Source organism: Alosa sapidissima, chromosome 15 (assembly GCF_018492685.1).
Source record: "Alosa sapidissima isolate fAloSap1 chromosome 15, fAloSap1.pri, whole genome shotgun sequence".
Classification (NCBI taxonomy): Eukaryota; Metazoa; Chordata; class Actinopteri; order Clupeiformes; family Clupeidae; genus Alosa; species Alosa sapidissima.
In genome coordinates, this window is record NC_055971.1 from 21,085,511 (window position 1) to 21,095,129 (window position 9,619).

The 9,619-nt window shown below is 39.9% G+C and overlaps 2 long non-coding RNA genes across 2 annotated transcripts; both read left to right on the forward strand.

Moving 5' to 3' along the window:
• Positions 1–673: 673 nt before the first annotated feature.
• On the forward strand, positions 674–2,276 carry LOC121683189. The gene is made up of 3 exons (XR_006022694.1): positions 674–737; positions 1,356–1,469; positions 2,217–2,276. It is a non-coding gene; the product is annotated as an uncharacterized LOC121683189 (long non-coding RNA).
• Positions 2,277–5,829: 3,553 nt separating this feature from the next.
• LOC121683179 lies at positions 5,830–7,474 on the forward strand. The gene is made up of 3 exons (XR_006022688.1): positions 5,830–5,893; positions 6,513–6,626; positions 7,374–7,474. It is a non-coding gene; the product is annotated as an uncharacterized LOC121683179 (long non-coding RNA).
• Positions 7,475–9,619: the final 2,145 nt, after the last annotated feature.

A 9,619-nucleotide genomic window follows, 5' to 3' on the forward strand; every position in this document is an offset into this window, starting at 1 on the left:
CCCAAGTCTCCAAAACCAGACAACAGCTGCTGCCCAAACTGGAGAGGCTGGTAAGGACTTCTACACTTATGTGGAATATAAAGATGGGGCAAGTGAAGATGATGTGGTAACTGCAACCCCAAGTCTCCAAAACCAGACAACAGCTGCTGCCCAAACTGGAGAGGCTGGTAAGGACTTTGGGTCACTTGTGGCTTCATAAATGTAGCATGTTGTTGTAGTTATGGACCATTCCACTTCCACCCCTCACTAAACTACACTTATGTGGAATATAAAGATGGGGCAAGTGAAGATGATGTGGTAACTGCAACCCCAAGTCTCCAAAACCAGACAACAGCTGCTGCCCAAACTGGAGAGGCTGGTAAGGACTTTGGGTCACTTGTGGCTTCATAAATGTAGCATGTTGTTGTAGTTATGGACCATTCCACTTCCACCCCTCACTAAACTACACTTATGTGGAATATAAAGATGGGGCAAGTGAAGATGATGTGGTAACTGCAACCCCAAGTCTCGAAAACCAGACAGCTGCTGCCCAAACTGGAGAGGCTGGTAAGGACTTTGGGTCACTTGTGGCTTCATAAATGTAGCATGTTGTTGTAGTTATGGACCATTCCACTTCCACCCCTCACTAAACTACACTTATGTGGAATATAAAGATGGGGCAAGTGAAGATGATGTGGTAACTGCAACCCCAAGTGCCCAAAACCAGACAACGTCATCTGCCACTGATGGAGTAACTGGTAAGGGAATTTATTTATTTGTTACTTGGAAGACTCTGTAGTTTACACATTTGCTTTGAGTTTTGTTAAACATTGTCAAGTACATTAAATTGGGTTTCAATCAAGGAAAAAGGCTATTGTGTATCAACTTGACTTAAATGCTGAGGGAAGTCTACTGTCCACTGATTGCTTGGGCCACAATGGTTCCAATCTTTCTCTAAACCAGCTGATTTTAATTGGCACATTTCTTATGCAAGTGTGAGTAAATTGAAGACACCTGTCTTGTGAATGATCTCCTGTAGAAAGCAGATCGCAGTGCTTGCATCTTTCTAACCTGTAAGTGTTTTCAAACAAATCTCCAAATTTGGTTTACAGGGTCAAATTTTTGCATTCATGGAAAATGCATCTAGGCATGGCAAACACAAACTGAGCTTTCTGTGACCTTAACTCTTACTACATATATAGTTCTAAGTATTTACTAAACCTGGCAGCACTCTTCAGCAGAAAATCTGTTTAATTAATGTCTTGTTTACAACTGCTGTTCGTGGGATTTCAGCTGGCTTTTATGATCACCACAGTTTGGTTCTAAAATCGGATCCATGCTTTTTTTTTTCTCTCTCTCTCTCGTGGAATCCCAAGATGGTGCGAGTGAGGATGCTGTTGTGTTAATTGAATCTGCAAAATGGGACCACCTCTGAATCTGCAATCTGCAAAATGGGACTACCTCTGCCCAAGATGGAACCACCATCACTGGTAATTGTTTGGCTTTTTGTCATATTTCCTGTTGTGTAAGAAGATTTTTGGGTTGTCAAGAATTTCAATCTTGATGAAATGTTGACTCAGATCAGACCTGGTGCTCTGCATTAGAATCTGCTTTATTAAGATTTGAGTACTTTCTACTGCATTTCAGTCATGACTATTTTGTGTCTGCAAGAAATGTGCAGAACTTTTGGTGTGTCAGAAGGCAAATACTAGTTACTTGTAGATTGTAGAGCTGTGAAGGTGCAGTTCACGTTAGCTACTACTCCACACAAGGGATTTTCAGAGCAATGGTACAGAAACTGAGCACTGTGGGCTGGCTTGGTTGTGGTTAAATTTTAGCCCAGCAGGTCTCTTAAAATCAGTGCCAGTAGTCAAACTTCTGGTGATTATCCAGCCCCATATTGGAACAATAGCATATTGTGGTTGGAACAATAGCATATTGATTGCTCACCAATGATTTCTAGTGTTGTATTTATCTCCTGTTTTTATCATCTTGCATTATACTATGTAAAAAATGTACTGTAGGCAGTTCATGTTGGCCCAACAACATGCTGTACAAGGACCCTCTTTAGAGCAAGGGTGCAGAAATGGAACATTGTGGGCTGGCCTGGCTCATATTTCAGACTGTAGCTTCCTCATAAACCAGTAGTCACAACAAAATGTCTGCCAGTTAACTAACCCCAGGTTGAAGCAATGGCTTATTGTACTGAAAGTGAAGTCTGCTTTTTATCCCTGTAGATTCCCATGATGACTCCTGAAGTGACTGCTCAGAATGCTAATGGTGAATGGAACTTCTCCTTTATCCTGGGTCACTTTCTGCACTTGGGCTTTCTCCATCTTGAATTCAATAAAGGCCAAATTTTATCAGACATTGTCTTTCCTTTTTTTGAAGTGTCTTCATGATTTGGGTCTAGTTTGGTGGTTAAGCTGACTAGCAACCTCTTTACTGACTCTCCTGTAGTATATACTTAAGACTTCATTCTGTAATGTGAACATCATTTTTGGTTCAAAGTTTGTTTTAGAGTCTGTCTTTAGAATGGAATTTGTGGATATTGACCTTGCTTTAGTTAATTTTCCTAACACACTGGCAAACTAATTTGCTTGTCTAATTACAAATCTAAGGTGTCTACTGTGAACGAGAAAGGAACAATAGGAGGATGGAGGCATGAGCAGGACATCCCGTATCTGTCTCCTTCACTCACAAATTACTTTAAGAGCCGTCAACTACAGGCTCGATGGTGTGTTATGCCCCCAACGTCGTCTTCCAGGCAGCGCTGCCACCGCTGACTTAAAGGCACCTAAACCTAACCCCAACCTTAACCCATGCCTAACCCTAGTGCCTTCCAGGCAGCGCTGCCTTGGCGACAACGTTGGGGGCATAAAACTCCAAGAAACTGACTGCTGATGCAGTAAATCACCTCTTGGCCTAGAATCAACAGACAGGCAAATTGCAAAGAATATAAACTTGTGCCAAAGCCTAAAAAATGTGATTAACATGGACTCATCCCACTTACTGACCCCTGATAATGAGGTAGGCTAATGTTTTCTAGTTCTTGAGACATGAATGAATACTTATTATATACAATGTGTGTACAAAATGGGTATGAACTTTTTAAAAGTTTGCATGGTAGTTCATGATTCCAGCATACAAAGGGCTTTTCTTGGCCTATCTACTAGTTTATTGTTGCAAATAAATCCTTATGAACTTGTTTGGAATCGAAAGTTGACATGTGGAAGGGAACTTTTGGTAACACTTTACGGTAAGGGTACATGAATTATCATGAATTCATGCATGAATTCCATGATTTCCATATTACTTCATTCCTTAATATCTCATGAATCACCAGGAATTTACATGAGTTCATTCATGACCTCATACATAAACAGCACATCAACTAAAGCATTAAGTATGGTGAGCATCATTATGATTTATTAAGAATGATCATGATTTCTTTTTCTGCCAAAATTGTAGTCATCACTATACTCAAATTCTGATTTGAACACAACTTGTGCAGTTCTCTAAACACATGCCATTGTTCACACTTTAGTTGAGGGGCCACAAACCTGATGAACTCATAAGTAATTAACCTGATATGTAATCATGATCTTGCTTAAAAAATCATAAATCATAATGATGTACCCATCGTAGAGCCACCACCATGAGTGGGAAGTAAGTCCATCTGAACAACATTCAGATGCATTACACTTGGTGCCCTTATAAGCTATGATGTGACGGCTAAACGAAATCATGAGTGTTATCCTAGTAAGAGCTAAAGAGACTAGGCAGCAAATTAATCTGACTTATTTACTGTAAGTGAATGAAATGGTAAACAGGCAACATTTTTTTTTTTTAGGTCTAAACCTGCCTTGGCACATTTTCAGTTGAATGTATTTGACAAATTCTCAGTGAAATGTTGGTGTATGTTAGGCTACTGTTTGTAGAAATTAAATGATCGTTTTCAGAAAATAAAAACGTTTTACCTGAAATCTTTGTTTTGGATCAACTTACTTACATATGGGGTAGGCCTATAGCCTTATCTATATCCCCTTATAAGTTATCAAAAAGTTGTTGGTTACAGAAGTTGTAGAACATTTTGAATTTTTGTTTGGTGTGAAGGTTACAAAACAAAATCTCTTTGACCCATTAGAATGATGAAGAGTGTAAAGAATGGCTCATCTTACCCCGTTCTCCCCTACTGTAGCCTACTTGGCAACTGGATGCGTCATGGAAGCAGTAAGTCAAGTCGCATCAAAAATAGTAGTGGTGGCAGAACTCCCAAGTGCCACCTGGTTGTTGTTTGGGACAACTGCAGTTTGTGCCATTTCTGCCAAGAATATGGTGCGCGATTCGTGCGTGATTCGTGCATGATTCATGCAGAAAACCGTCCAAACTTAACTAATACCAGAGAATGTCTAATAGGAAGAGTATTGGCACTGTCTGGTTACTTCCGGTTTCTGGACTGGTTGCAGTTCCTCCTCAGATTCCACATTCCTTTTTTGAAGTCACGTAAGTCTTCTAAAAAGCCTTTCAAATAGGCCCATGTCAATGACTTCATTCATTAGCACAATGCTTGCGTGATATGGGCAACAACGACCCAACCTGTAAGAAATGAAAAGGACATAAGTACTCGTTCATTCAACTTCAGATCTAAAATCTAGATTGAACTTGCATAAACTACAATAAAATCTATGATTCTTCCACGACAAGCAGGTGAAAGAGAAATTTAGCCGTCTAGCTCCATAGACCCCCATTCAACATGCGCTCGCCCGCGATCACCCCCAGTGGAATTCTAATGGAACTGCAACCAATTTCGATACAATGGGGCTTAATAGGAAGTGCCAAGGCTCTCCATAGACGGGCTCTGCTAATACCCACTGTAGCTTGATTCAGTTAGACCATGTTAAAAAAGCTTTCTGGCTGAAAACAAAGCCAAATTGATCCAAGATAGTCCAAGATGTCTCCTGCGACACTAGCCTTCCTCATTATTGTTAAGCCCCATGAATCGCTAAACGATATACACCTGGAAGTCATGTGATTCTAATTATCATTGAATTGAGCATGAGCGTCATGCCTTTATAAGCCTCCATAAGGCCTGCTTGAACTCAACCTTCTCATTGTTTTTGGTGATTCAACATGGCAGTAATGGCAAAGGTTGTTGTGTTGGTTCTGATTGCTACTTTCAGTAATGGTTAGTGTTTTAAGTGTCTTTTTGCAGTTTAATTATTTTTTTAGAAATCCTGATTTAAGTAATAATTTCTTTTTTCTTTTGAGCAGTCTTCTGTCTTCCAAAGAGGCATGTCAAGGAAGGAGGTGCTCATGAGGTTGATGTTTCGACAAAACTAAATGTTGATGTTGTAACTGCAACCCCAAGTCTCCAAAACCAGACAACAGCTGCTGCCCAAACTGGAGAGGCTGGTAAGGACTTTGGGTCACTTGTGGCTTCATAAATGTAGCATGTTGTTGTAGTTATGGACCATTCCACTTCCACCCCTCACTAAACTACACTTATGTGGAATATAAAGATGGGGCAAGTGAAGATGATGTGGTAACTGCAACCCCAAGTCTCCAAAACCAGACAACAGCTGCTGCCCAAACTGGAGAGGCTGGTAAGGACTTCTACACTTATGTGGAATATAAAGATGGGGCAAGTGAAGATGATGTGGTAACTGCAACCCCAAGTCTCCAAAACCAGACAACAGCTGCTGCCCAAACTGGAGAGGCTGGTAAGGACTTTGGGTCACTTGTGGCTTCATAAATGTAGCATGTTGTTGTAGTTATGGACCATTCCACTTCCACCCCTCACTAAACTACACTTATGTGGAATATAAAGATGGGGCAAGTGAAGATGATGTGGTAACTGCAACCCCAAGTGCCCAAAACCAGACAACGTCATCTGCCACTGATGGAGTAACTGGTAAGGGAATTTATTTATTTGTTACTTGGAAGACTCTGTAGTTTACACATTTGCTTTGAGTTTTGTTAAACATTGTCAAGTACATTAAATTGGGTTTCAATCAAGGAAAAAGGCTATTGTGTATCAACTTGACTTAAATGCTGAGGGAAGTCTACTGTCCACTGATTGCTTGGGCCACAATGGTTCCAATCTTTCTCTAAACCAGCTGATTTTAATTGGCACATTTCTTATGCAAGTGTGAGTAAATTGAAGACACCTGTCTTGTGAATGATCTCCTGTAGAAAGCAGATCGCAGTGCTTGCATCTTTCTAACCTGTAAGTGTTTTCAAACAAATCTCCAAATTTGGTTTACAGGGTCAAATTTTTGCATTCATGGAAAATGCATCTAGGCATGGCAAACACAAACTGAGCTTTCTGTGACTTAACTCTTACTACATATATAGTTCTAAGTATTTACTAAACCTGGCAGCACTCTTCAGCAGAAAATCTGTTTAATTAATGTCTTGTTTACAACTGCTGTTCGTGGGATTTCAGCTGGCTTTTATGATCACCACAGTTTGGTTCTAAAATCGGATCCATGCTTTTTTTTTTCTCTCTCTCTCTCTCGTGGAATCCCAAGATGGTGCGAGTGAGGATGCTGTTGTGTTAATTGAATCTGCAAAATGGGACCACCTCTGAATCTGCAATCTGCAAAATGGGACTACCTCTGCCCAAGATGGAACCACCATCACTGGTAATTGTTTGGCTTTTTGTCATATTTCCTGTTGTGTAAGAAGATTTTTGGGTTGTCAAGAATTTCAATCTTGATGAAATGTTGACTCAGATCAGACCTGGTGCTCTGCATTAGAATCTGCTTTATTAAGATTTGAGTACTTTCTACTGCATTTCAGTCATGACTATTTTGTGTCTGCAAGAAATGTGCAGAACTTTTGGTGTGTCAGAAGGCAAATACTAGTTACTTGTAGATTGTAGAGCTGTGAAGGTGCAGTTCACGTTAGCTACTACTCCACACAAGGGATTTTCAGAGCAATGGTACAGAAACTGAGCACTGTGGGCTGGCTTGGTTGTGGTTAAATTTTAGCCCAGCAGGTCTCTTAAAATCAGTGCCAGTAGTCAAACTTCTGGTGATTATCCAGCCCCATATTGGAACAATAGCATATTGTGGTTGGAACAATAGCATATTGATTGCTCACCAATGATTTCTAGTGTTGTATTTATCTCCTGTTTTTATCATCTTGCATTATACTATGTAAAAAATGTACTGTAGGCAGTTCATGTTGGCCCAACAACATGCTGTACAAGGACCCTCTTTAGAGCAAGGGTGCAGAAATGGAACATTGTGGGCTGGCCTGGCTCATATTTCAGACTGTAGCTTCCTCATAAACCAGTAGTCACAACAAAATGTCTGCCAGTTAACTAACCCCAGGTTGAAGCAATGGCTTATTGTACTGAAAGTGAAGTCTGCTTTTTATCCCTGTAGATTCCCATGATGACTCCTGAAGTGACTGCTCAGAATGCTAATGGTGAATGGAACTTCTCCTTTATCCTGGGTCACTTTCTGCACTTGGGCTTTCTCCATCTTGAATTCAATAAAGGCCAAATTTTATCAGACATTGTCTTTCCTTTTTTTGAAGTGTCTTCATGATTTGGGTCTAGTTTGGTGGTTAAGCTGACTAGCAACCTCTTTACTGACTCTCCTGTAGTATATACTTAAGACTTCATTCTGTAATGTGAACATCATTTTTGGTTCAAAGTTTGTTTTAGAGTCTGTCTTTAGAATGGAATTTGTGGATATTGACCTTGCTTTAGTTAATTTTCCTAACACACTGGCAAACTAATTTGCTTGTCTAATTACAAATCTAAGGTGTCTACTGTGAACGAGAAAGGAACAATAGGAGGATGGAGGCATGAGCAGGACATCCCGTATCTGTCTCCTTCACTCACAAATTACTTTAAGAGCCGTCAACTACAGGCTCGATGGTGTGTTATGCCCCCAACGTCGTCTTCCAGGCAGCGCTGCCACCGCTGACTTAAAGGCACCTAAACCTAACCCCAACCTTAACCCATGCCTAACCCTAGTGCCTTCCAGGCAGCGCTGCCTTGGCGACAACGTTGGGGGCATAAAACTCCAAGAAACTGACTGCTGATGCAGTAAATCACCTCTTGGCCTAGAATCAACAGACAGGCAAATTGCAAAGAATATAAACTTGTGCCAAAGCCTAAAAAATGTGATTAACATGGACTCATCCCACTTACTGACCCCTGATAATGAGGTAGGCTAATGTTTTCTAGTTCTTGAGACATGAATGAATACTTATTATATACAATGTGTGTACAAAATGGGTATGAACTTTTTAAAAGTTTGCATGGTAGTTCATGATTCCAGCATACAAAGGGCTTTTCTTGGCCTATCTACTAGTTTATTGTTGCAAATAAATCCTTATGAACTTGTTTGGAATCGAAAGTTGACATGTGGAAGGGAACTTTTGGTAACACTTTACGGTAAGGGTACATGAATTATCATGAATTCATGCATGAATTCCATGATTTCCATATTACTTCATTCCTTAATATCTCATGAATCACCAGGAATTTACATGAGTTCATTCATGACCTCATACATAAACAGCACATCAACTAAAGCATTAAGTATGGTGAGCATCATTATGATTTATTAAGAATGATCATGATTTCTTTTTCTGCCAAAATTGTAGTCATCACTATACTCAAATTCTGATTTGAACACAACTTGTGCAGTTCTCTAAACACATGCCATTGTTCACACTTTAGTTGAGGGGCCACAAACCTGATGAACTCATAAGTAATTAACCTGATATGTAATCATGATCTTGCTTAAAAAATCATAAATCATAATGATGTACCCATCGTAGAGCCACCACCATGAGTGGGAAGTAAGTCCATCTGAACAACATTCAGATGCATTACACTTGGTGCCCTTATAAGCTATGATGTGACGGCTAAACGAAATCATGAGTGTTATCCTAGTAAGAGCTAAAGAGACTAGGCAGCAAATTAATCTGACTTATTTACTGTAAGTGAATGAAATGGTAAACAGGCAACATTTTTTTTTTTTAGGTCTAAACCTGCCTTGGCACATTTTCAGTTGAATGTATTTGACAAATTCTCAGTGAAATGTTGGTGTATGTTAGGCTACTGTTTGTAGAAATTAAATGATCGTTTTCAGAAAATAAAAACGTTTTACCTGAAATCTTTGTTTTGGATCAACTTACTTACATATGGGGTAGGCCTATACCCTTATCTATATCCCCTTATAAGTTATCAAAAAGTTGTTGGTTACAGAAGTTGTAGAACATTTTGAATTTTTGTTTGGTGTGAAGGTTACAAAACAAAATCTCTTTGACCCATTAGAATGATGAAGAGTGTAAAGAATGGCTCATCTTACCCCGTTCTCCCCTACTGTAGCCTACTTGGCAACTGGATGCGTCATGGAAGCAGTAAGTCAAGTCGCATCAAAAATAGTAGTGGTGGCAGAACTCCCAAGTGCCACCTGGTTGTTGTTTGGGACAACTGCAGTTTGTGCCATTTCTGCCAAGAATATGGTGCGCGATTCGTGCGTGATTCGTGCATGATTCATGCAGAAAACCGTCCAAACTTAACTAATACCAGAGAATGTCTAATAGGAAGAGTATTGGCACTGTCTGGTTACTTCCGGTTTCTGGACTGGTTGCAGTTCCTCCTCAGATT